General features: G+C 37.2%; 1 protein-coding gene across 6 annotated transcripts in view; it reads left to right on the forward strand.

The window, feature by feature from the left end:
* The window catches only part of LOC150093608 (thrombospondin type-1 domain-containing protein 7B-like), a 950,748-nt gene that overhangs the window by 129,276 nt on the left and 797,285 nt on the right, over positions 1–24,187 (forward strand). Inside the window, exon 1 of one of the 6 annotated variants that reach the window (XM_090412736.1) lies at positions 22,846–22,892. The exons of the other annotated variants lie outside the window; for them this stretch is intronic. The gene's annotated coding sequence lies outside the window, so the exon portion shown is untranslated. Of the gene's footprint in view, positions 1–22,845; positions 22,893–24,187 lie in introns of those variants that run through there. 6 annotated transcript variants of the gene reach the window in all.

The raw sequence follows: 24,187 nt of genomic DNA on the forward strand, positions 1-24,187 counted from the left end.
GAAGAACAGTTTGGTTTTCGGCAATACCATAGTACTACTCAACATCAACAAATCCTCAGAACAGTTGAATATATCACCAACTACAACTGGCAGCAATACACTGGAGCTGTTTTTCTTGATTTATTCAAAGCATTTGACAAAATCTAGCACTTTGGATTGCTACATAAACTTATCTCAGCAGGTATCTCACTGAAAATGGTACACTTAATTAGATCATATCTACGGAATAGAAGCATGCAAGTCAATCGGTCCTGCTACAACTTCAGTCCAGCGCCGTATCTTGGCCGGAGTTCCGGAAGGATTCTTACTGGTCCATTGCTGTTCTCTATACCTCTGAATGTCTGACGCTATTGGAGGGCAATAGCTTCAGACATTCCGCACAACCTAATGTCGTCCATCATGGCCCTATATGCGGATGATACAGCATTTTTAGCCAAATCTCTCCGGCCACACCTCATTACTAAAAAGCTTCACGAAAACCTAAAGTTAGAGAAATGGTTCTCCAAATGGAGACTACAAGTGAATCCCCCAAAAAGCTCAGCCATTCTCTTCGCGAAACGGTCGATATCTCCTGCAGGAGACGTTTACTATTCAATACTAAAATTCACTGGCAGAGAGAAACAAAATACCTTGGTGTTGTCCTCGACAAAAAATTAACTTTTAACCAACACATCATGACTACGTGTGCAAAAGGCATCTAAAGCCATCGCCCAGATCTACCGCTTAATCAACAGGAACAGCAAGATAAACATCCGAATCAAATTGCTCTTATACCAGCTGACGATTCGTCCCATAGTCAATGACGCCTCTCCAGCCTGGAGCCAAACCTCCATCACTAATATTCTCAAACTGCAACGTGTACAAAACAAGTGCTTGCGAATGATTCTAAATGCCCCATTGTTCGTCAGAGACAATCAACTTCATCGAGATACAAATATTCCTTATATCTTCTTTTCCCTACAATCTTTAGCAACAAAGTTTTTCCTAAAAACATCCATACACCCCAATGACCTATTTCAGCAAGCTGTAGCCTACAATGCAACGGATTTATTCAAACATAAAAGACCAAAAGCCATTTTAACTTCCTATGGCGATGCATAATCTCTATATCCATTCAGGGCGAGCAAACTTCTCATAAAACTCTACCCTCACTGTAGCCGTAACAAATAGCGGGGAACATGAAAAGCATCTTGCTTCAGCTCTAAAGCCATTCATGTCAATTATTAATGCCTCTGATACGTAATATAAAGAAAATATATATTCTTATTAATGCCTCTAATATGTAATACCCCTGAATTTTTTACATGGCAAAGCATCCATGAGAGTGAAAATTAATTGGAGGGCAATAGCGTTGGTAACAAGATCTGCTTGTAACCATGACGGTGGGGGGGGGGAGTAATAAGTGCAAACTATATACACGGTTAATATGTATTGTTCTCGTTAATTCTTACGTTTGCCAGTCCGCCCTCTAAGAAACTATCAATATTTACAATTATAAAATTTAAAGAATGTTTAAACTGATGTATAACAAGTGATTTCCCTGAAAATGCTTTCATTCTATTTTTTTTTTTTTTTTCTCTGAGCACTTTCTGAAATTCCAATTTCGGTTTCGTACTGAAAGTGACCAATAGCATGAGTGAAACTTGGTGTAAACAATTTCGATGATTTATTTATTTCCATGGAGATTTTTGTACTTGGATTCTCCTACAGGGAACGTTTAGTAGATCCTTTTCAATGTGATTGCTCAACTTTCAGTGTCTGCTACATCATCCTTACGACTATCAGATATCTGTTAAAGTTCCCTGACAGACGTCTGACATATCATTCGTCGATGACGGAATACAAACGCAGGTCTTGACTATCGAGATGAGCTTGGAACAGGATTCTCAAACTCATGCGAGTGCAGGCCAGGATTTCGGGTGTTTGTAGCCAGCATCTGGAGTTCTCTAACGAATCTTTTTCCTGAATGGTCGAGATCCGTCCATAATTGGCTCCTGGACAAGCGTTTGAAGTCAAACATTGACAACTACAGTATCATGTCAAATACCTGAGACGCTTTTTTTTGTAGTAGAGAGGTTACGTATGAAGATTGAACCACAAACTGAAAAGTACTGACAATGTTATCACCTAATGTTGCAAATAAAATTCATGTATGTTTAGGACGAGCAAATAACTCATAAAAATTTTCCCTCACTGTATCTCTACCAGATAGCGGGGAATATGAAAAGCATCTCGCTTCACCTCTAAAGCCATTAATGTCAATTGTCAATTACGCAATGTACTTTCAACTGTTTGATATTTTCTTCGTCATTCTACAGGCTTTTAATACTCTTACTAGATATCAATTATAATTGCGCAATTCCTGCGGTACGCGTGAGGGGGTCCATAAGACGAGATGCAGCTTAAGTCTATAGATGACTATATTTTTTTACTTCAAGCATAAAATTGCCTCACATTTTTTCATGTGGATATTTTTTACTGATATTGCTAAAACTAATTATCAGATTTTCGTCAACGGCCTTTGAAACTTGTTCTGATTTTATATAATTCTTTTTTTTTTAATCTCCATTTCTAATTATTAACTACAATACTGCTGGGGTATCTTTTTTGTATCAACGATCCATTGTATTTTAGGATAACAATGCTATCGAGCCAGTACACGCGCAGATTAAAAAAAGCCCATTTAGAAATACGTTTTTTTTTGCATCATACTAAATAACAAGCTATCATTTCATGTTTTTCCCCCGCTAGCTGATAATACAGTATGACTGGAAGTTTCAAACTTTAAATGTATTCACTGAGAACGGATACGTCTATATTATCCCATTTCCCTTAACTTTTATTGAGTAGTGTAAATTTCTACAAAAGAAAGACAGCATTAAAATCACAAACAAGCAATCTACGATCCTACTAACGGTCTACACACAAGGTTTGACTATCCATCTTAGAGATCCAACAGAAAACTTTTAAGATAATAGAACCCAGTTGGTTACTTCAAGAGTATTGCTCCGGGAGATGAAGGAAATACTCCATTAGCGAAACTGTAAACTGATACAATGCGGCATTAGAAAAACAAAAGAAGAAGAAGAAGAAGAGATAATAGGATGCAGGAGCAGCCAATAAATAGCTTCAAGGAGAAACCTCTCATTGTAATAAAGTTTGCCAAATCGTGCTTAGACCTTTGGAGGATATCAGCGTAGAAACACGTGCTGACGGAGGTGAAATAAGATACTTAAAGGGAAGAATTCGGGTAGCTTTCATTTGTCACACTAAGCCACTTAAAACACTAAGAAGTTGAGCTACGTCTGAATCAAAAATCTACTTATTCTATTACGAAGAATCTCAACGTGTTCACCCTTAATGTGGCAAGAGATAAGAGTGCAGATATTCCTATGTCCAAATAACAAGATTACTTAAAGTGAGCATCCATATCTTCGTAACAGTGGCCTTACTATAATGCCGTAGTTGTGTTTAGACATTTCGGTTTCATAGTTGACGAGATTATTATTGTTGAGTTTGATATGATAGGTTTTGTCGGCAGTAATATATTGTTAATAGTTTCTTACATAAATGACTTCTGTCGTCTCTTTAATAAAATAGTCATTCAACAGATAGCGGAAGGTTTATATTAAACTGCTTTTCCGTAAAAATAGGAAGTTGAGTTACCACATCAAAATGAACTCGAGTGGATAATATATAAACATTTAACTACACAAATAAATAATTCATGATAAAGAAATTGGATAAATCTATTCTGTTTTAAACTTTTTTTCTCATTTCACTTTTTTGGTTTGTTATTTTTAATCTTTTGTCTTTTTCCAATGTATAATTCCAAAGATGATGCTTCCCTGCATAACCCTTCATATTGGCAGCGAAGCATACCATTCAAGCATTTACTGTTCACACTGCGAAATGATAAACCATCGAGAAAGCAACCACTCGCAGTTTAAATTAGAGAACTCCCTTTGACATCGTTTACCATTAATTATGATGTTGCCTAGTGCTAACTGTTGTATACAATAAACGCATTGTCCTCTTTACAATAAGCAATTGTCAGTTTCAGTTGAATATCCAAATACACGTGTTCCAACAATGAACCAACTTAACAATGGGCATTGATCCCATTGTTGGATGCTCGATTATGATTACGTCAGTTGGTGTGACGTCATAGTCACTTTATGTGAAGCCGAGTACATCATCGGTGCAAGGATTTCCATAGCAACTAGAAATATCTCTTCGTCACACGTGCTTTTAGAGTGTTAATTACATTAGAAGTGTATTAATTAAAGTAGAAGGTCCATTAATTTCTTAAAATTAATTAACGCCGAAAATAATTACGTGTTTAATGTAAATACTAGTCTTCTGAATTGTGAAAAATAATTTAAATATATATTTAGTAGTTGAAGGATGAAAGCATTTGTAGGCTAGGAGAAAAAATACTGCGCGAAACATGAAAGAATCGTATGCTAAACCAACTCTTATAAATGCACGCTGGCCATCTGTCTACTTTATCGAAGCACTTATTGTAAAACTATGTGACAGGCATCACAGAAAGCTTTAATTAGATTATTAAGCGTTGCCTAAATATGGAAATCGGCGAACCCTATAATAAGAGAAATTACCATAATTATCGCTGTAACTCAACGTGCTCCTCCAAAGACAGCCCTTAAATTACCGTCACTGGAACTTCGGTTATCAAAACAGTCTGATTTATGCGATTATTGGCTGACGATAATCTAATGAATGTCTCCGAACAAACCTGCCATTGCATTTTCCCTTAGACATTGCATTAACCGTATGAGATGATGAGGAATAGGTGGGGGTACTGCAATCCGCGTGATATTTCTAAAACACCGCAGACATTTGTTAATCAGTAACCTAACCTAACGTCAGAAAGGCGAATGCGAACACGAATTGGATACAATAAACACACTGATGTTTATTGTATTTAATAAACATAATTGTATCCACATTCTCAATAGAACACGCCATTGTGTTTTACTGAGAATGTGGAAGTAAATTAAAACGACTGAGAATTGCAAGAGTGAAAAACAGTTTTTCCGGTTAGAAAAAAAATATTTTGTCATCTCCACACGATGAGACCTCTTGTTCATTCGAAAGTCCTTTATAATGATCTTTCTCTCGACTGGATTCGAACCCAGGTGGTCTTTCGAAGTAAAGAGCGTCATCACTACCTAATACTCTCAGCAAGTATCCACAGTTGAGAGTGCATATGCTCGAGATAGACAAGAAGGGTTGAACTAATGGAAGAGCATTGAAGTGACAAAATAATCAGGTGAAGAAAAATTTTATGCTTTCTTTTAAGTTGGTATTTATTTTTTTAAAAAAAACCGCTTAATTAACGAATCTTTTCTTTCTCAATTAAAAAAGCGATGTCTTTGTTCTTGCTGTCGCACGGATGTCTTTAGAAATTCGAGAGCATAAAAAAAACCACTAAAACAAAAGAAAATGCAGCACAGCATCCCCACGAACTTATCGAAAACTGAAGATTATAATCAAATTTGCTGAGAAAAAAATTTGCTTCGTTAGCGCAATATAAGCGGACCTACGAATGAGATGCAAGCAGTGCATGAATATGGGGAAAATGGAAAAAAAAATCGCTAACAAGACAATTTCATGGCTCTGCGGAAAGGGGGGGGGAGAAGGAACACCTACTTAGTACTCCGGTAAAACAACAAGGCCAGTAAGATGCCCCTGGCAGCAGTCTTAAGTGTTTTCGTACACCCTGCTTCCGACCTTATCTGCATCCCCGTAACGTTTCCCCATAGAAACGCTAAACATTCCATTTTGCTCGTGCTAATGGTCGCCTCTTAGGATTTCCGGTGAGTTTTTTCCGGAGAATGAAAAATGATGCTGCACGTACCTAACTGGTGCTGTTGTCACCACCGCGTATTCCATCGCCGTTCCTCCAGTCGGCAGCTGAGTCTCTCGCTATCTTCGTGTGTTGTTAAGTTCATTCGGGACCTAAGAGGATATTCGCCGCCATTTACCGTCACGTTACCGTATCGTGTTGGGATAAATAAACGGTTTTGTCGCTGCGTGTTATGCTAATCACCACTTCGTTTCGGTAATGCGTGTTTGGAGTTTTCTGTCGTGCGAATAAAATTCGGAGCGAGCTCTTCAAAGGCTTCATGCAAAAAAAAAAAAGTTTTTTTTCTGTTGTTTTCCTTCTAATTGAAAATCTTCCTTTGGTAGTCACGTTTGTTAACAACTGCTGTAATCAAATCATGTTTGAGAGAGTCATGGAGGAAAAAGAAAGAAAAAAACAAGGAGGAAATGCCTGATAAAAAGTTTTAAATTTAACAGATTGTTTACGTTAAGGAGCTGTTCAGAAAGAAAAGTTCGACGTTGATAAAAAAAAAAAAGCAGTAGATACTAAGGTTTTCAATTACTCGGACTTCAGACATAAATCCTTTCTCTCTTTCTCTCGGCAAAACAGCCAAGCCAACCTTTGCGACAAACAGTATGCTCAAAAATGCCAGGTTTAATTTACTTTGAATTACGGCCAAAGTAACAAAGGCTATGGAATTAGTATATAATGCGTGTATGCTTCTAGACGATGTGCTTGTTTCGTGAGATAAAAAAAAAGAAGAATTTGCTTGCAAAAATCCATTGTATCTGTGTATGAGTCAGCCAACGTACTTTGAGTTGAAAAGCTCCTATAAAAATTCATTGTAGAATACAAGTCAAAATCAAATACTACTTTTGACTCTAACCTGTGGTTATTGTTATATTATTGTGGTATTGTTGTTGTTTATTGACGTCAATCGTTCTTACAACAATTGAATTTAAAGCCATTGTTGGCAGCCTGTGTACTTTTGATATGTTACGTTGAATGCTTTTAAGGTTCTGTACTGTTAATGCATTTGTAAAATTTCCAATGTCCTTTTCGTTTCGATTCCTTTGTTACTTTTAAGATATGGATGAAGCTCTTTCTTGAGGTAGTGGTAACTGGAGACATTTCATATGACGACAGCCTCAGGATTTCCTGGTGACATTTAGAAATCGTCGGTTAATTTTCTCCGCTTAATTAGTACGGGCGGAACACTTTTCTGATCGGCACACGAGTTCTCTAATTAGTTGCCGCATATCCAGTGTTACGTAACACCTTCCGGCTTTCGGAGAGGGAGAAGACAGACACGCGTCAGGAGCATCCGAATCGGCGACTACGTAACTAGACCGACCCACCCTTTGTATGCGGAAGTGGGTGGACTCTGCATAAAAGATAGCGTCTTTCCTTTCGTCTATCCTTCCCCCCCCCACACACACTTATCTGTGACATGTAATGACTTCAATCATAAATGAGCTAAAAAAAAGAAATTGCTAATTCTTAAGATTCTTAGAAGAGGAAGAGAGCGGAAAAAATTATTAATGCATCTTTAGTACTTCTAAAAGAAATTCTCGAATTACTGCAACATGAAAGAGCTTTCAGGGATTCATTAGAAGCCATTTGGAGCCTTATTTGAGGTTTTTTAAAGAAACATCTTTGGTGGCAAAGATAAATGCGCACGTAGGATAAAACTGGTTCGTATCGCAGTCACTTTTTTAGAGGCGAATTAGTAGCTGAATTGGTAGTAGTGGGTGCCATTATTATTATTAGGAAGCAACTTGAAAACAAATTTATTTACTGGTGTGGAAGAAGACGTCAAAACCTCAGGTTTATAAAACGTGGCAAACTAGAAACGGTCACTGTTCAATTACTAAATAGTGGTCTGGATGATCTCTCTTTTTTATTATTATTTTGTAGCGTCATACAAATGTTGTACGCCAGTTGATCACTCCATATAAATCTATGTGTGTGCATGAGAGAGAGAGAGAGAGAGAGAGATAATGTTATGGCTAGTTAGTCCTTAATTTATCACCACTGACTCAATCGAAGCCAGCCAAACCATTTGTTGACTAGAAAGTTTTACTAGTTAGTGGAATTTGATTTTAGATATAGTTAGACTCGATGCCAAGAAATTTCAGATTTTCATGTGTGAAATTCCGACAAATTGAAAATTTAAACACGCAGATGTACAAAGTGCCCTTTCTCACTCGAGTGGCCCATGGTGAGGCGGATGTGAAATTTGCCAAAATAAAATTTGACTTGTTGGCGAGATTTAGCGTTAAAATTTCCACATTTTCCTTTTTCTTGCTTATAAATGCATCTCATTTGGAGAAAAGAATAGCTAAACATTTTTTTTTCTTGACAAGAACCTAACTGCTATCAGGATTTAAATCGGTTTAAATAGCCCACTTAAAAAAATTTTAAGAAATTTAACGCTAAACTTCACAAACAAGTCACATTTTGAGCGCCTCTATTTCATTTTAAAAATAAAAAAGAAAGAGGTGTCAAGCGGTAATTTTTAAAGCGGAGGGAGGGGAGAGAAAAAACTTGGATATTTCTCTCGGAAAAATTGAACAGAATTGACTAATTAGGTTAATTATTCATTTCTATTAGTTCACTGTCTTTCGTATGCCTTCTGTCAGATGTCTTCGCCAGAAATGACTCCTCCCCATTCAAAATTCACTTACATCCCCCAACTGCCCAATCAACAGTGACCTCTACTCCTATTGAGGTAAACACGTCACTTTTTTTGTTAGTTTTTTTCCTTTTCTGGCATTATTAGCTCACAATAACATAGTGTTAATCACGATAATCAAGGATAACTAGGAAATATAGGCAACTTCGTTGTCATGGAAACGTGCATGAGTTTTTAAAGATAATTATAGCCGGTAATGCTCGTTAGTAATTTTATCTGAATAACTAAACGCATTCGGACAGCGCACGCATTGCACTGATCACAAATCATTATCGGATAGTCTTGCATCGGATTTGTGATGGGAATTAGAAGAAGTGCTTCGCTTCCAGCGGAGTCCATTTTGGGTTACCTGTGATGCTCTTACTTGTTTAAAGTTCTTCAGGTCGTAATTAGGCTGCTTATTCAGTCTTGTTGAAGATATTTTTTGTGGGGGAGGGCTCAAATATCTTCAGGAGAATACAGCACTTTTTTTTTCTTCCCAATTATCTAAGGGATAAAACTGCACAGCAGGGAAATGCATCTGAAAATTGAACTCCTGTCGGAAAACTTTGGTGCTAGAAATAAAAAATCGAGAGATTATTAGGTTTCATTAAGAATAGAGAAATCCAGTTACTGTTTTGTAATTTTGAAACCAGATATACTTGAGTAAAAAGAATAACACTCTTGAAATCCACTTTCGAGTCTATAAAATAAGATACTGAGGAAGAAGGAAAGAAACCATACACAGTCTAAACAACAATGACCTTGAAATGACCTTCCTAATATATTGGGAAGTTAAACATTCGATTATTCATCCCTTTTTAGAAGGCTTACCCTCCCTGTGTAATACAAGCACCATTTTATCACGTGCATGCCCTCCATCTTTCGAACAGTATACGAAGCATTATTCCGATCTATCGAAAGCTCGCATATATTTTCATCTCATCTGCCTTTCAAAGCATTCACTCCAACTCTTCTTAGCTGTTTGCATGGAAATGGTACCGGCTGACCTCTAAGATACAGTTGAGTGTGTGTGTGGGGGGGGGGAGAGAAAATGTACGCAGGTTTGCCGTACCATCGCAGTCCCATCAGTAGGGTTGATTTCAGTGACCTAGAATACGATACGATGTTAATGTCTCAATGTTTGCAGTTCCTTCGTGCATGACTTGCCCCCACCTTCGAATGAACTCCTTTTAAGTCAGGGATGCGTTTGTCACTTTTGAAGCGTGCAGTCGATCGATTTCAGTAATCGCCGATATGGATACGAAAAACACATTCATGAGTAATGCAATACGAAGCAGTGGCTCGTGGAAGATAGCATTCCCCATCCCCCATCCACTTCTCTGCCACTTCCCTTCCGCAGATTACGTGAGGTGGGATTTCAATCTCTTCATAATTTTCCGGCCAACTTATTCGCAGGCCTTTGAAGTTGCTTCGTCGACACTCCTGTCACGCTTGCCTAACTACGAACGTGAGTATCGCACACGAACGCTGAGAAGGTTTTTGTGATTAGTGGAGGTCAGCTAACATGAGAAGGAAAAAGATACCAAAGATGAAAAAAAATGTCACTCACGAGAAGTATGTTTAAAAATGTATCTTCTGCAGTGTTTTCAATGCTTTCATCCCATTTTTTTTAATTCTCTTCCTCCCCATAGAGTCATATAAGGTAGGAAGGAAGCGTTTTTCCATTGGAAACAACACATGATAAGAGCATCATCCATTTCCGCAACACTTCACAATACCTCCCCCTTCCCTCTCTAAATTTTCATACATACAATGAGAGGATTCTCATTAAAACTGACTGATGATCACAGTCAGCGATTGTGATCATCTTTCACAACTAATATATCTCTTTGTGAATGTCAGTTATCATTACCAATTACTGAAAAAGAAAACGATGCTCTTCTTTCCACCGTAAATTTCATTCGTTGGTATTAAAATATGTCTCCTAACTTCGTCACTTCCTGACATAATCACCTTAGAATGCCATTCCTATACTTAAATCTGACAGATCTGAAAGACTCAAGCCACACTTCCCATTGCTTGTCTAAGTATTCGCTGTCAGGCAGAAAGGCGCAAAACTTCAGTCTATTTATCGTTTTCCTTTCAATCACACACTTGACTGAAGAATAATCCAGACAGCACTCTACCAATCCCTAATGCTTTGATTGATTTTGCTTAAGATAGCGTCTGTGATAGACTAAAGATTTGATTTTTCATCACTGCGCTCTCTTGTGGAAACATTAGTTGGTTAAAGGAATCGATGCAATCATCAATAAACTATATTTCGATGACCATCAACGAATCTCTCTCTAATCGGAATAAGTAGTGAAACCGACGTCTATTCCGAATAAAATCCAGAGGGAATTAAAGATTAACAGCTTCAGTTATATATATAGAGCAGTTTCCAACAGTGAAAACGGAGTGTGATGGTATTGATTATCTACGTCAGAAACTGTGATTTATTTAATTTTTTAGGCTTTATCTCCTGCCTTTTATTTGTGTCAAAAAAAAAGCAGACGACAAGACAAAAATGTTGTTTTGTCGTCTGCTTTTTGTTTTCTCGTGGTCCCAATTGTTGTAAATCTGTACATTTCTCGTGATTATCTTTGTTTCAACAGATTACTTTGTGGTTCGACAAGTGCGCTCCCTGAAAGACAATTTACACCAATCATCTTACGAATTGAAAAGTCGATATATTCGATCAATGTTATATATATATAAAAGCAGATTGTTCTTCGTGTTCCTTAAGTCCTAGGTTCATCTTAATCCCGTCACATTTTGGCGTTTTTTTTTTTAAACCTGCGATAGCGAATCGCTCGAAGTGAAGAACATACCTCCTTGTTGTGTAAGATATCACGTTTTCAATTCTTTTTGTAAATTCTCGGCCTGTCTGCTGTTCGGGATATCGGTACTTCCACTTATTGGGTCGGAGGATATTCCCGAATCTTCCGATACGGGAAGACACTAAAAGGGCAGAGTTTTTGTATGGAACGCAATCTTCAGCGAAAAGGATCAGCAGCTTATCTTAAAGCTACAGATTTCCCTGGCGGAACGAACAGCGTTAGCTCGCATGAGAAAACACCCTTAAAGATTACCACAGTTGTTCCTGTAAATTCTCGCTTCCATTCTCGTATTGTCATGTGGGTGGTGTTTTGTGGCTATAATACGTTCACACGAACTACGGAAGTCCAAGAAGATTACGCGCTTCTAACCTGAACGGAATTTAAATGATTCTCTTTATTAAGATGGTAATTATATTATCGCATCAACAGCAGTCTTCATTTGCATGAAAATACCAAAACTGTGAATTAGAATTACTAGACATACGGGAATATTATAAATCCGTCCTTATTTCATAGCCAAATTTACGGAAATTAAAAGACAGTTTCACCCTGCCCAGGGGCCCATATGTTCGCTTTTTATTAATACACTAATTAGGTTTTATTCATTAAGTTACAGAATCTTGGACAAAGTTTGTTGTGGTGAAAACCAAGATAATTCCTATACAGAGGATTGCATTCTTATAAGCTCTCTGGTTCATTTTGAAATTTTTATTTAAAATTTTGTATATTTAACTATGAAAAACGAACGTATCTATAATATTTATTATTATATTTTATTATAATTGAAAATAATCAAATCTTTAGGTTCTTTTTTGTCATCATAACTAGGCACCTACTAAGAGTTCACTTAAGAAAGATACAACTGTGTAACGTAGTGAATGTTAACGTGAATCACCGAGAACCATCATACTCTTGGAGGGTAATGGATGGCAATGCTGTAGCCAATGAAGTTCTAACTGAGGGTCGGCTATTGCTGTTACCCTCCTGCCATGATCAGAGCTTTAATAGCTCAATAACACCTTATCCCTACACTGTCCTCTACAGATAACGGGGAAGATGAAAAGCATTTTTGCTTCGCCCCTTTAAGCCAGTCCTTATATAAGGATAAGGTTAACGTGAATCGATTCATGGTGTGAGAAAAAGTCCTTTTTAGGACTTCCAGAGTAACAAATGGCAATGCTGTAGCCAATGAAGTTTTAACTGAGGCTCGGATATTACCGTTACCCAGCCATGACTAGAGCTTTTAGCTCAATAACACTCCATCCACACAGATTTACTTCATTCAGATGACGGGATAAAGAGTCAAGGACTCAGTCCATCGCCCAGTTCTTATAAGAACTATTAACGTGAATCCCCCCCAGTCATGGAAAATAGCTGACATCATCCCAATTCACAAACCAGGCAAAGACCCACAACTACCTGAAAATTACCGTCCCATCAGCCTGCTGTCCAATTTAGGGAAAATAGCTGAGAAAATCATCCTCATCAGACGCCAAGATCATGTCAACCAATTAAATATCATTCCAGAAGAACAATTCGGCTTCCGTCAAAATCACAGCACCACCCAACAGATCCATAGACTGGTAGAATACATAACCACAGGATTCAATTGGAATCAACACACTGGAGCCGTCTTCCTAGACATCTCAAAGGCCTTCGATAAGATCTGGCACCAAGGCCTTCTCTACAAACTTATCATCGCTAACCTTCCACTAAACATGACACACCTGATTAAATCATACCTCTCAAACAGGAAGATGCAAGTCAAAATCAGTGAAACAGTCTTAACCCAACGGAAAATCCTCGCTGGAGTTCCTCAAGGATAACTGCTAGCTCCGACCCTGTTCAACATCTATATGGCAGACATCCCTCAAAATCCTCTCACATCCACCATCGCCCTTTATGCTGATGACACGGCTATTCTAGCCAGATCTCGCCAACCATATCTCTTTACCAAAAAACTACAAGATACCATCCTGAATCTAGAAAAATGGTTTAAAGACTGGCGACTACAATTAAACCCCCAGAAAAGCAAAACGATACTCTTCACAAGAAGACGAGCATCCCCCAAAAGTGACATCACCCTGTTCAACTCCAAAATTCCATGGAAAACTGAAGCAAAATACCTCGGAATAATTCTGGATAAGCGATTATGCTTCAACAGCCACATCAAGAGCACATGCACCAAAGCTTCAAAATTTATCGCCCAGCTATACCCCTTGATCCACAGACACAGCAAACTAAGCTCAAGAAACAAAATTCTACTGTACAAGACAGTGATCCGCCCCACAGTTATATACGCCTCCCCAGCCTGGAGCCATACCTCCAAGACAAACATCCTCAAGCTACAAAGACTACAGAACAAGTGCTTGCGAATGATACTGGACGCCCCGTGGTTCATCAGGAACGCCCAGATCCACCGGGACATAAATATCCCATACATCTCTCCACTACTACGCTCACTAGCAGAAAAATTCTTTATGAAGACATCTACGCATCCAAACCAACTAATACAGCAAGCCGGAAACTATGACGGTAATGATCACTGGAAACATAAAAGACCGAAATCTATCCTAACACTCAACGACGAGTAACCACTTCTGCCCACTCAGGGCGAGCTAAAATAGCTCACAAATCTCTCCCATCACTGTCCTCTACACTGTCCTCAACAGGGAATATGAAAAGCGCCAAGATTCACCCTCTGCGCCATATATGTCCTGCGTCCTGCGTTAACTTGAAGATTCTGGAGGTGGGTAAGAATCGACCGTGAGATGCGGTCGATTCTTACCCTTGGAGGGTAATGGATGGCAATGCTGTAGCCAATGAAGTTCTAACTGAGGCTCGGCTATTGCTGTTACCCTCCTGCCATGATCAGAGCTTTAATAGCTCAATAACACCTTATCCCTACACTGTCCTCTACAGATAACGGGGAAGATGAAAAGCATTCTTGCTTCGCCCTTTTAAGCCAGTCCTTTTAAGGTTAAGGTAATGTTAACGTGAATACCCTCAAAAAAGTAGTGCTCTTCTGTTCACAAAAAACTGAACATCTCCCAAAGAAGACATCTTTCTATTTAACATCAAAATTCCCTGGAAAACAGAAGCCAAACACCTCGGTATACTCCTAGATAGAAAACTAACCTTCAGCCCGTATACAAAATCTTATGTGCAAAGGCATCAAAAGTTATTGCTCAGCTCTATCCGCTGATCAATAGAAACAGCAAACTAGATATTAAAATCAAATTGCTCCTCTACCAGTTGATGATTCGTCCCATTATCACTTATGCGTCCCCCGCCTGGAGCCACATTTCAAGCTCAAATATCCTTCAACTGCAAAGATTGCGAAACAAATGTTTCCTCATGATCTCAAATGCACCATGGTACATCAGAAATGTTCAACTTCATCGAGACCCAAATGTCCCTTATATCTACTCTTTCCTGCAATCTCTCGCAGTAAAATACTTCTCAAAATCGTCCTCACATCCAAATGAATTAGTCCAACAAGCAGCAAATTACGATGAATCGGAATTATGCAAATATAGACGACCTAAGGCCATTCTAGTTCCCTTTCAGACTCTATAACTTGCCCAACTCGGGCTGAGCACGTAGCTCATAAATGTTTCCCTATACAGTAACCTATCAGATAGCAGGGATTAAAAGCATTATGCGTCACCCTTATAGACAGTAACGTTCGGCGAGAATAATGGATTTATTCAGTATCGAAAAGACTTATTCGATGCTGATCTTGAGTGATAAAAATAACATCGGATCTTGAATAAATTATTTTTGTGTTTATTAAATAATTTGCAGTCTCGAAGGGAGTAGTAGCAACTAAAATGCCGCTGAGCAAATGCATGTTGGGTTTCCACATTGGTGGAAACCTAACATGGCAAAAGGGCTAAATTCTGAGACCTTGGTGATCAATTTTGGTTTACCACCACCAATCCAGTGTCCAGGAAGACTGTTATCTATTTTCTGTATAGAAATGTGTTTAGAAAACCCACGGCTCCTTTCGTCAGTGAGAGTCACACACACACACACACATAAACAACCAAACTTCTAGGACTTCTTCGATATAGAAAACATCTGGTATTTAGCGACTGTAGCAGCACTATTTCTCAATTCATAAGACACTGATATAGATCACTATATAATTCCACTTCATAATTTTAACAGCACACATAAATAACTGCGCAGAGAAGAAATGACTTCACATAGCATTACAGAGAAGCTCTTTGTAGAGATATATATATGAAACCAGTGCATATATTTTAAGTAAAAATGAATTTAAAATATTTCTTTATAATTAATTATCATACATAAAAAGCTATAAAATTCATTGCCATTTATTCTCAAATAACAGAATTATTTTTAAAAATATAAAATTACTTTAACACCACAAACAAAAAAATATAGTAAATGTATAATAGTTTCAAATATGAACCTGCTGTTGCAGGGATTTGATTATGAATGTTCTCAATCCAATATCCTTGGAGGGTAATGGATGGCAATGCTGTAGCCAGTGAAGTTCTAACTGAGGCTCGGCTATTGCTTGTTACCCTCCTGCCATGATCAGAGCTTTAATTGCTCAATACCACCTTATCCCTACACTGTCCTCTACAGATAACGGGGAATATGAAAAGCATTCTTGCTTCGCCCCTTTAAGCCAGTCCTTATATAAGGACTGCTGTTGCAGAATAGGGTTGATGGTTATTCGACAGTGAGATGGGTGATTAATACCCTTGGAGTGTAATGGATGGCAGTGCTGTAGCTAATGAAATTCTAACTGAGGCTCGGCTATTGCTGTTACCCTTCTGCCATGATCAGAGCTTTAATTGCTCAATAACACCTTATCCGTACACTGTCCTCTACAGATAACGGGGAAGATGAAAAGCATTCTTGCTTCGCCCCTTTAAGCTAGTCCTTATAAGGACTGCTGTTGCACATTTGTACCATAGAAATACGAGCGTTTATTTGACTTTCAGTGTGTGTAAATATTCGTGACTGTTACTATCTTCAAGGGGAGGAAGCTTCGGGTTGTTAAAAGCTTCAAAGGTTTACAGGAAACAATACGCTTGTTATGTACCCATCCATCACTCACCAGCCTACAACACGTTGATTCTCTCTCTCTGCGAGACACCAACACGCCATTACAATTACGTTATCTCCATTCTAATTAATGCGACTTGGCTCGGGAATATTAACTGCGAAATCCTTTAATCTCCTTGTGCGACTCCAACATCTCGTCGTGTCTGAATTGAACTTTCAACAACCAAGTAATCTCCTTACTTGGTTTCACTTCTGTTCCTCGTCATCCTGGAAGTCAGCAGAGCTCCACTGTAATCGATATTTGATGCTTGAACTGCGTACTTGGGTAGACATCGTAGAAGGTGACGTGTCATCAGTAATTGTTGTTGTCGGGCGTAGCCTTTAGCTTTCTTTCGCCCATCTCCTTCCCTGACAAATTGTTTTTTGATTACTCTTTGTAAATCCCGAATGATCTGCTGCCAATTTGGAAAGACCGGAGTAAAAATTTATTTCTCTTAACTTCGCTTTTGTGGCTTAGCATTGCGTCAACACGAATGAAAATTAAAATTAATTCTGCGCTTGCACGTCATACAGTGGATATTTGGGTATCACCTATTAATAAACTCACAAATCGTCTCTTTAAATGCTGAGGATAAAAGCCAGCCTGCTCAGATTACAAGGAAGTAACTAAAGTTATGATATCAGTGTGTGGTCAGTAGAATGCGGATATTCTAAGACCGGTTTGGTTTTAGACAGGATTGACAAGATCTCAGAAGGACAACATCTGTTCTTTGTATGAAACAGACTAACTTACTTTCAACCAAAAAAAAAAAAAAACGTTATAAATTATAAATCGGACCCGAATTTTGCCATCCAAAAGTAACTGATTCTCATGAATCAATTCATTAATCCCATAAGTTTAATTTTTATACTTGTGGCATTAATAGTGGGTTCTAATCTCATCTAAGAAGTCGAGAACCATTACAAGATTTACCAGTTAGCCAGTCTCCTACAAACATATAGATTAATTATACAGAAAGGATTAATTAGACTTTTGTGAAGCCAAGTTATTGGCCATGACAAGCCATCGAGCTTAACATGTTAGAGAAAGATGAAATATGCAATTACGTATTCAAAAACAAAATAGGCGATAGATGATGACATTTACAGCACGTAATCATTTATCAGTGCTCTTAATTTCTATTTTGAGCGTTTTAAAAAACTGAAATGATTAACAAAAATATTTACTTGGCTCTTAAATGCAAACCTTAAATATAAAGAATTATTAGTTAGAAATTTCTAGAAGGAAAAAAACCCGTGAATGCAGCACCAATCGTGATTTACGTAGAATAATTTGAAAAAAATCTTATACAACTCTTGCATTTTTTTAAAAATAGGAACTAAATTTCTTCTCAGAAGTCGAAAATACAATGGTGATGGATGAATTCATCAGTATTGCTAAGAGGATATTGCTCTCATAAGGTTTCTGCCTGGCCTCAGATGAGAACCAATAATTCTAAACAGCTACCAGGCCAATGAGACCTTAATACATAGCACCAGTAAAATGAGAACATACGAGCCGTTTGACTGAGTTGATGTGTTTTAAGTCGTGGAAAACCAAAGCAAGGTGATCTAAGATCAATTTTAGACTTTTAATTAAGTTTCGAATATTTGGCTTTTAAAGTAATGATGGATTCGTTACATTTATTATGAGAACATTTAAAAACGCTTAAAGAAATGATCAGAGGCAACGATGTTTTGTAATAGCATTCTTGTCTGATCACGTGACCATTCAGTGTAACAGAAATGTACCCTAAACGTCGATTTTCCTTCGCTCGGTTGGTATCGACAGTGTGTCCTTTATTTAGCAAAACTGGTGGGTTCGAATCCCGATCTCTAAGATGTAAAGAATCTTTATAACAACCTTTCAACTTAACGTGAGTTAGCCAGCCTCATATACGGAAGTGGAAAGGTTTTTCTTCTTGTTTTCGCATTCATCAAATATGCAAATCAGTCTGTGATTCAGAAACAACTGCAAAAGCAGTTCTGTTTCGTCTTTTCAGCAATTAAATGATCAGAACGAAACCTAAAATTGAAATAAATCGACTATTTCATCCTCCCCACAAAAAGAATTGGTTGTTATATTTAAATAATCAAGTATGTACAAGTACGGGTAACCCTTGTTGAACGCGGTACTTATACAACGCGGTTTCGATATAAGACGGTCTACAAACTGTAGTAACCCATTATCTTTTCGTATATTTTTCACCGCGCGACTTAAAAATCAAATTTTATCTTCGTTAAATTTGCGTTTGCCGGTATCGCGCATGTAGTTATAAGTAGCGAATTTATATTAGGGGAAATACTCCTTAGTACTCATGTACCTCAATTGTTTACCGTATAAAGTATTTATTGTTGAAAATTGTCTTCGTTATCTGCCAGGAAAGCGCATTAAAAATCATAAGTGTGTTCATCTCAAGCTGAGCACTTTATTTTTTGTTGAGTTACATACAATATGTAATGCTTTTTTTATGTAAAAAAATATTTTTATAGTAATAGTCATTTAGAGTGCTTTTGCGATATGGTTGAAAACGAAATTAGTGAATTAATTGATGGGGAAAGAGATTTAAATGAGGAGGAACTGGTACAGTTAATAGATGACGTCGAACCAAATAGTAGGGAAAGTTCTGCCGAAGATTCTGATTCTGATGAATCCGTTAAAGAATTCAGTTTAAAGAAATTAGCAGAAGGATTGGACTTGGCAAGAAAGTTATTTTACGGATAATAATCCTCACTGGAGTGCTCTAGAAAATTCACGAAACAATTGGATATTTGTTTAGCTCCGTATTATGAACTTAATAAAAAACTGCAGCAGAGTGGTAAGCAAGGTCTTATTTCTGACTTCTTGATAACTAAACCAGCCGAAGTATGCAACGAGAATTATACAAATGATGTCCAAGAGATTTCAAGTGATGACGACGTCCGGCCACTCGTAAATAAAGAACATCTAAGAAATGTTAGTGTTGAAGAGAGTGATGACGATTAATAATTTAGGCACTTTATTTTATTTTGCCTAAAACACTTATGCATTATGTGCAATGAAGTTTATGTGCAATTCATAATTTTTATAAGTTTATACTATGTATTTGTTTCATAGTTCATGTTTTCTTAACTTACACGAATTACCTGAATTAAATAAAAATATTTTTTGTTGGATATGTCACTGTTTATATAATCTTAAAAAAATATTTCGGAACGTAACCCTACTTTTTCTATGTGATCTGAGGATCACACAGAAAAATAGAGACTCATTTCGCATAACGCGATTGATATAACGCGGCATTTTTGTGGAGCATAACATCCGCGTTATACGAGGATTACCTGTATTGCTTTGACTTAAAAAAATATATACGTCAAAAGAATTTTTTTTTCTTTTTTTATCTTGCATAAGAATAATTTTGAGAAAGTAGTTGCGAGGAAAGAATTAATTGAAGTGCAAGAGTTTCTAAATAATAAAGGCCACACATCTCTTCAAGCAAAAAAATTAGCGCTGTCAGACATCCATTGCTATACATCGTTGCGTGTGCAAATAAAGACTCCGTTATTAGCAATTACCTACTCCTAATGCGAACTCATCTATTATTTTTTCCGTGAGAAAATGTGTCCCATAACAGGTGGTGCTCTAATGCTTATCTTTCGAAATGCTGCTCATCTGTCACATGATGACAGATAAATTTCCTGCAACCATCAGCACTACCATAAAGCGGTCCTCCGATGACCTGTTAAAACATAAGCTTCTCTACCGACTGTGGTTTGGAAGCCGATAAATCTTTAATGGACTTCTCGGGAGCCAATGATTTTTGCTGCCACAAAAACAGAACTTCACCCGAAAGGCTATTTGTGCATTTACAACTGGGCCTCAGTTATGACAAAACAATGAGTGCTCTGGTGTTTTCCCTAAATCTTGCATGCCTACTTACGAAGTCCGTATTGATCTGCGCAACTTTGTTTGGCAGCGACTGGGCGAGATATGATGAACCAGATAATTGCACATCATATTCATTCGACATCATAGATCTTTCATTATTTAATTATTACAACTTTAATAGTTATCTTTATACATATATTATTATCATTAATGTATATTAATATAATCAAAAATGACGGACCATCAATGTATCATAAAAAGTTTAGATAAAAAAACAAATAAAAGTTCTCTAGACAAATATTCACATTTTGCTGATGACCAAAAACAGCACAAAAGCTGGGATGCGCGCGTACACACACACACACAGGTTACCATATTTGTTATAAGAAAGGAAAAAAGTTTGGATTAGAATTTTTGGAAAGCGGAAACAAAGATATTTCGCTACGAGCTAATTACAATCAATAGATATTTCGGGCATCAAAGAATTTGTGTATGTACAAATACATACACAAATTTAAATTTTTTTAAAATTTGTGTATGTATTTGTATGTTTTATTTTACATTTTAACAGTTTAACAATTTATATCATTCCCATCACGTATACAAGATATTTATATTATACAATTCAAGTTGTAAAATTCAATGTTTTACAATATTGTACAATACAATTCAAGTTGCACAATTCAATGTACACTATTATACAATACAGTTCAACTATTACTATCATTTTCTGTTGGTAATTACACTTATTTTTGGCTATTATTTTGTTACAGTTAATAAATGTTTCCTTATATATATATATACAAATAGGGTAAAATATATTTCGGATGGTTTCGTAGTTTATAATAAGTTACTGATTTTAGTGAAAAAGTAAGTTAGTTTGTGTATTTATGTGTAACCAAGGGCCGTAGCCATACTGGTTACTAGAGAATTAAATTAGTTCGAAACAGTCCCTGCGAGTCCAGTGACCGCATTTATGAGGAGTCACCTTACACGGTTTGATTTGATGCACATGTTAATCTATTAGTCTCCTAAGTGAATGAACTATTAGTATATTGGTACCTTAATTGGATATGATATGTGAGTTCCAGTGATCCCTTATACTATACGTTTAAAGTAATTGTCAACGTTGTTTAGTTCCATGAGGTAGTCTCTCGATCTTTTTCTGAATGCATATTCTGAGGTTATAGATTTGATTTCATTTGGGAGTTTATTGTAGCTGCTTGTCGTTAGCTATTCGAAGGATTTATGAAAAATTTCTTTGTTTGCCTTGGGTACTACCCGCATGTTCCGCAGCGTAACCCATAGTCTACGTTATAGACCAAGAAACTTTCAGCATTCCTTTTTACGTATAATAGACAATCATAGAGATGTAGTTTCTGTAGTGGTAGAATATTATGCATGACAAACAGATCGTTGGTTGAATGTGCGAAGTTAGTAGTGGTTATAGCTCTAATAATTTTGTTTTGTATTCTTATTAATGGAAGCAGATTGTTGTAATAATCTTCACTCCAACAGGTGATGCCATATTGCAGTAAGGAATTTACCCTGGAATAGTACAAGCATCTTAAGAATGCTGCCTTTATGAATTTTCATAACAACACAACAACAACGTTACTGGCTTGGCTTGCTGGGTGAAGCATAAAATGCTTTTTGTTTTCCCCTTTGTTTGTGTCGAGAAGCTTGATGGGGGGGGGGGGGGTTGTGAGCCTTATGCTCGCACTTTGTGAACTATGGAGTTAGCTCTGTTCTGCTGAGAGCAGGATTGCCTTGGGTCTTTTATGTCTGTGATAGTCATGTTCACTATAACGGGAAGCTTGTCTGATTAGTGGGTTGAGATGAGAGTGTGCCTAGCTGAAGAACTTTTCCGCATGGTCATGAAGGAGAGAATGGATGTCTGGGGTTCCGGTTTCTCTGTGGATCTGCGTGTTTCTGACGAACCATGGGGCGTCCAAGATCATCCGCAGGCATTTGTTTTGCATCCTCTGTAGTTTCAGGATGTTAGATTTGGATGTGTGACTCCATGCTGGGGATGCATATGTGATTACTGGGCGTATTACCATCCAATATAGTAGCAGCTTGTTAAATTTTTTAACATAACATATTCTATTTGTGAACCTGAACTTATTTGTTAAGAAAGTGGTGTGGGAATTCCACTTCATATTGCTATTGATATTACTTCCCATTTCCCTGCCATCTGCAGTATTTTCTCTGTTAATTATTGTGTGCGTGTGTATGTGTATATGTAGTGTTAGCATATGTATCTACTTAATAAATGCATAATGTATGTTATTAATTAATATATTAATTAACCTATACGAACAAAATATTTCTTTTTCTCTAGGAAATTAACCTATATCACTGGAATACCGCGGTTCTGTAATAGGAGTATTACGTTATTTATAAATATTAGGGTTAATGGATAACAAGCAAGCATTTTTCAATCTCTAAAGTATGGTTTACTTATCCGGAAAGGACGCACTGCTTATACCGAAAATTATATAGTAAGGTAGCAGAAAACTGTTGGAATACTGACGTTTTTATGCAAATTCCACTCACAAAAAAGTTGTAAGCCATTTTTTTTTATATTTCTATGTCAATTTAGTATTTTTTTTTTTTTTTTACATAGTCCAGTAACTCTGCCCAAGAGGTCAAACATGAAAAACTTTTTCAAGTCGCTCCAAGCTTCCGAACGAAGTGATATGCATTATATTAATTATAATTTTAATTATAATTTATTTTAATTAAAAAAAATAAGTTAAACTTATATTTTAATTCAATTTTTTTTAAATATTTTAATCTATTTTATATAATTTCGAAAATATTAAAAATACATTATACACCTTTCATTGTATTAGATTATTTTGTTACAGTTTTTATATGGAGTTTCGAAACGTTAGTTAGAGAAGAGTAGGAATCCACCGTGAGATCCGGTGATTAATACTCTTGGAGGGTAATGGATGGCAATGCTGTAGCCAATGAAGTTCTCACTGAGGCTCGGCTATTGCTGTTACCCTCCTGCCATGGTCATAGCTTTAATAGCTCAATAACACCTTATCCTTACACTGTCGTCTACAGATAACGGGGAAGATGAAGAAAAGCATTCTTGCTTCGCCCCTTTAAGCCAGTTAAAGAGGAAGGTTAGTTCATTTTATGAATGATATTGTCGATGTTTGAGATCTCTAATACTTCCGCTTATTGGAGCATGGATTCGTCATGCTTCGCTTATATATATAAGCAGTCACAGGCATCGCACTACTACTTCTACTACCGAACACACACACACACACACACACGCACACACACACACACACGCACACACACGCACACACACGCACACACACACACACACACACACACACACACACACACACACACACACACACACACACACACACACACACACACACACACACACACACACACACGACAAGTGCCATTACAAGAATGCAGCAAGATCTTCCGGTATTGTCCAATGGGAATGCTCTCGCTTTTTTTTTTCCTTTTTTTCTTTTTCTTTTTTTTTTTTTTTTGACATTTTCTTCTTGGTGCCATGGTGACATCAAGCCGCGAAAGTTATGCAGTTCCATCTAGTATGGAACATGTTTATAGTCCTTATAAGGACTAGCTTAAAGGGGCGAAGCAAGAATGCTTTTCATCTTCCCCGTTATCTGTAGAGGACAGTGTAGGGATAAGGTGTTATTGAGCTATTAAAGCTCTGATCATGGCAGGAGTGTAACAGCAATAGCCGAGCCTCAGTTAGAACTTCATTGGCTACGGCATTGCCATCCATTACCCTCCAAGGGTTTCATCTTTGCCAAGAATCTCGCCACCGGAACATTGGCATTTAAAATGCAAATACT

The sequence above is a fragment of the Typopeltis vanoorti genome, chromosome 23 (genome assembly GCF_054136105.1).
Source record: "Typopeltis vanoorti isolate ZY-2024b chromosome 23, IOZ_Tvanoo_1.0, whole genome shotgun sequence".
Classification (NCBI taxonomy): Eukaryota; Metazoa; Arthropoda; class Arachnida; order Uropygi; family Thelyphonidae; genus Typopeltis; species Typopeltis vanoorti.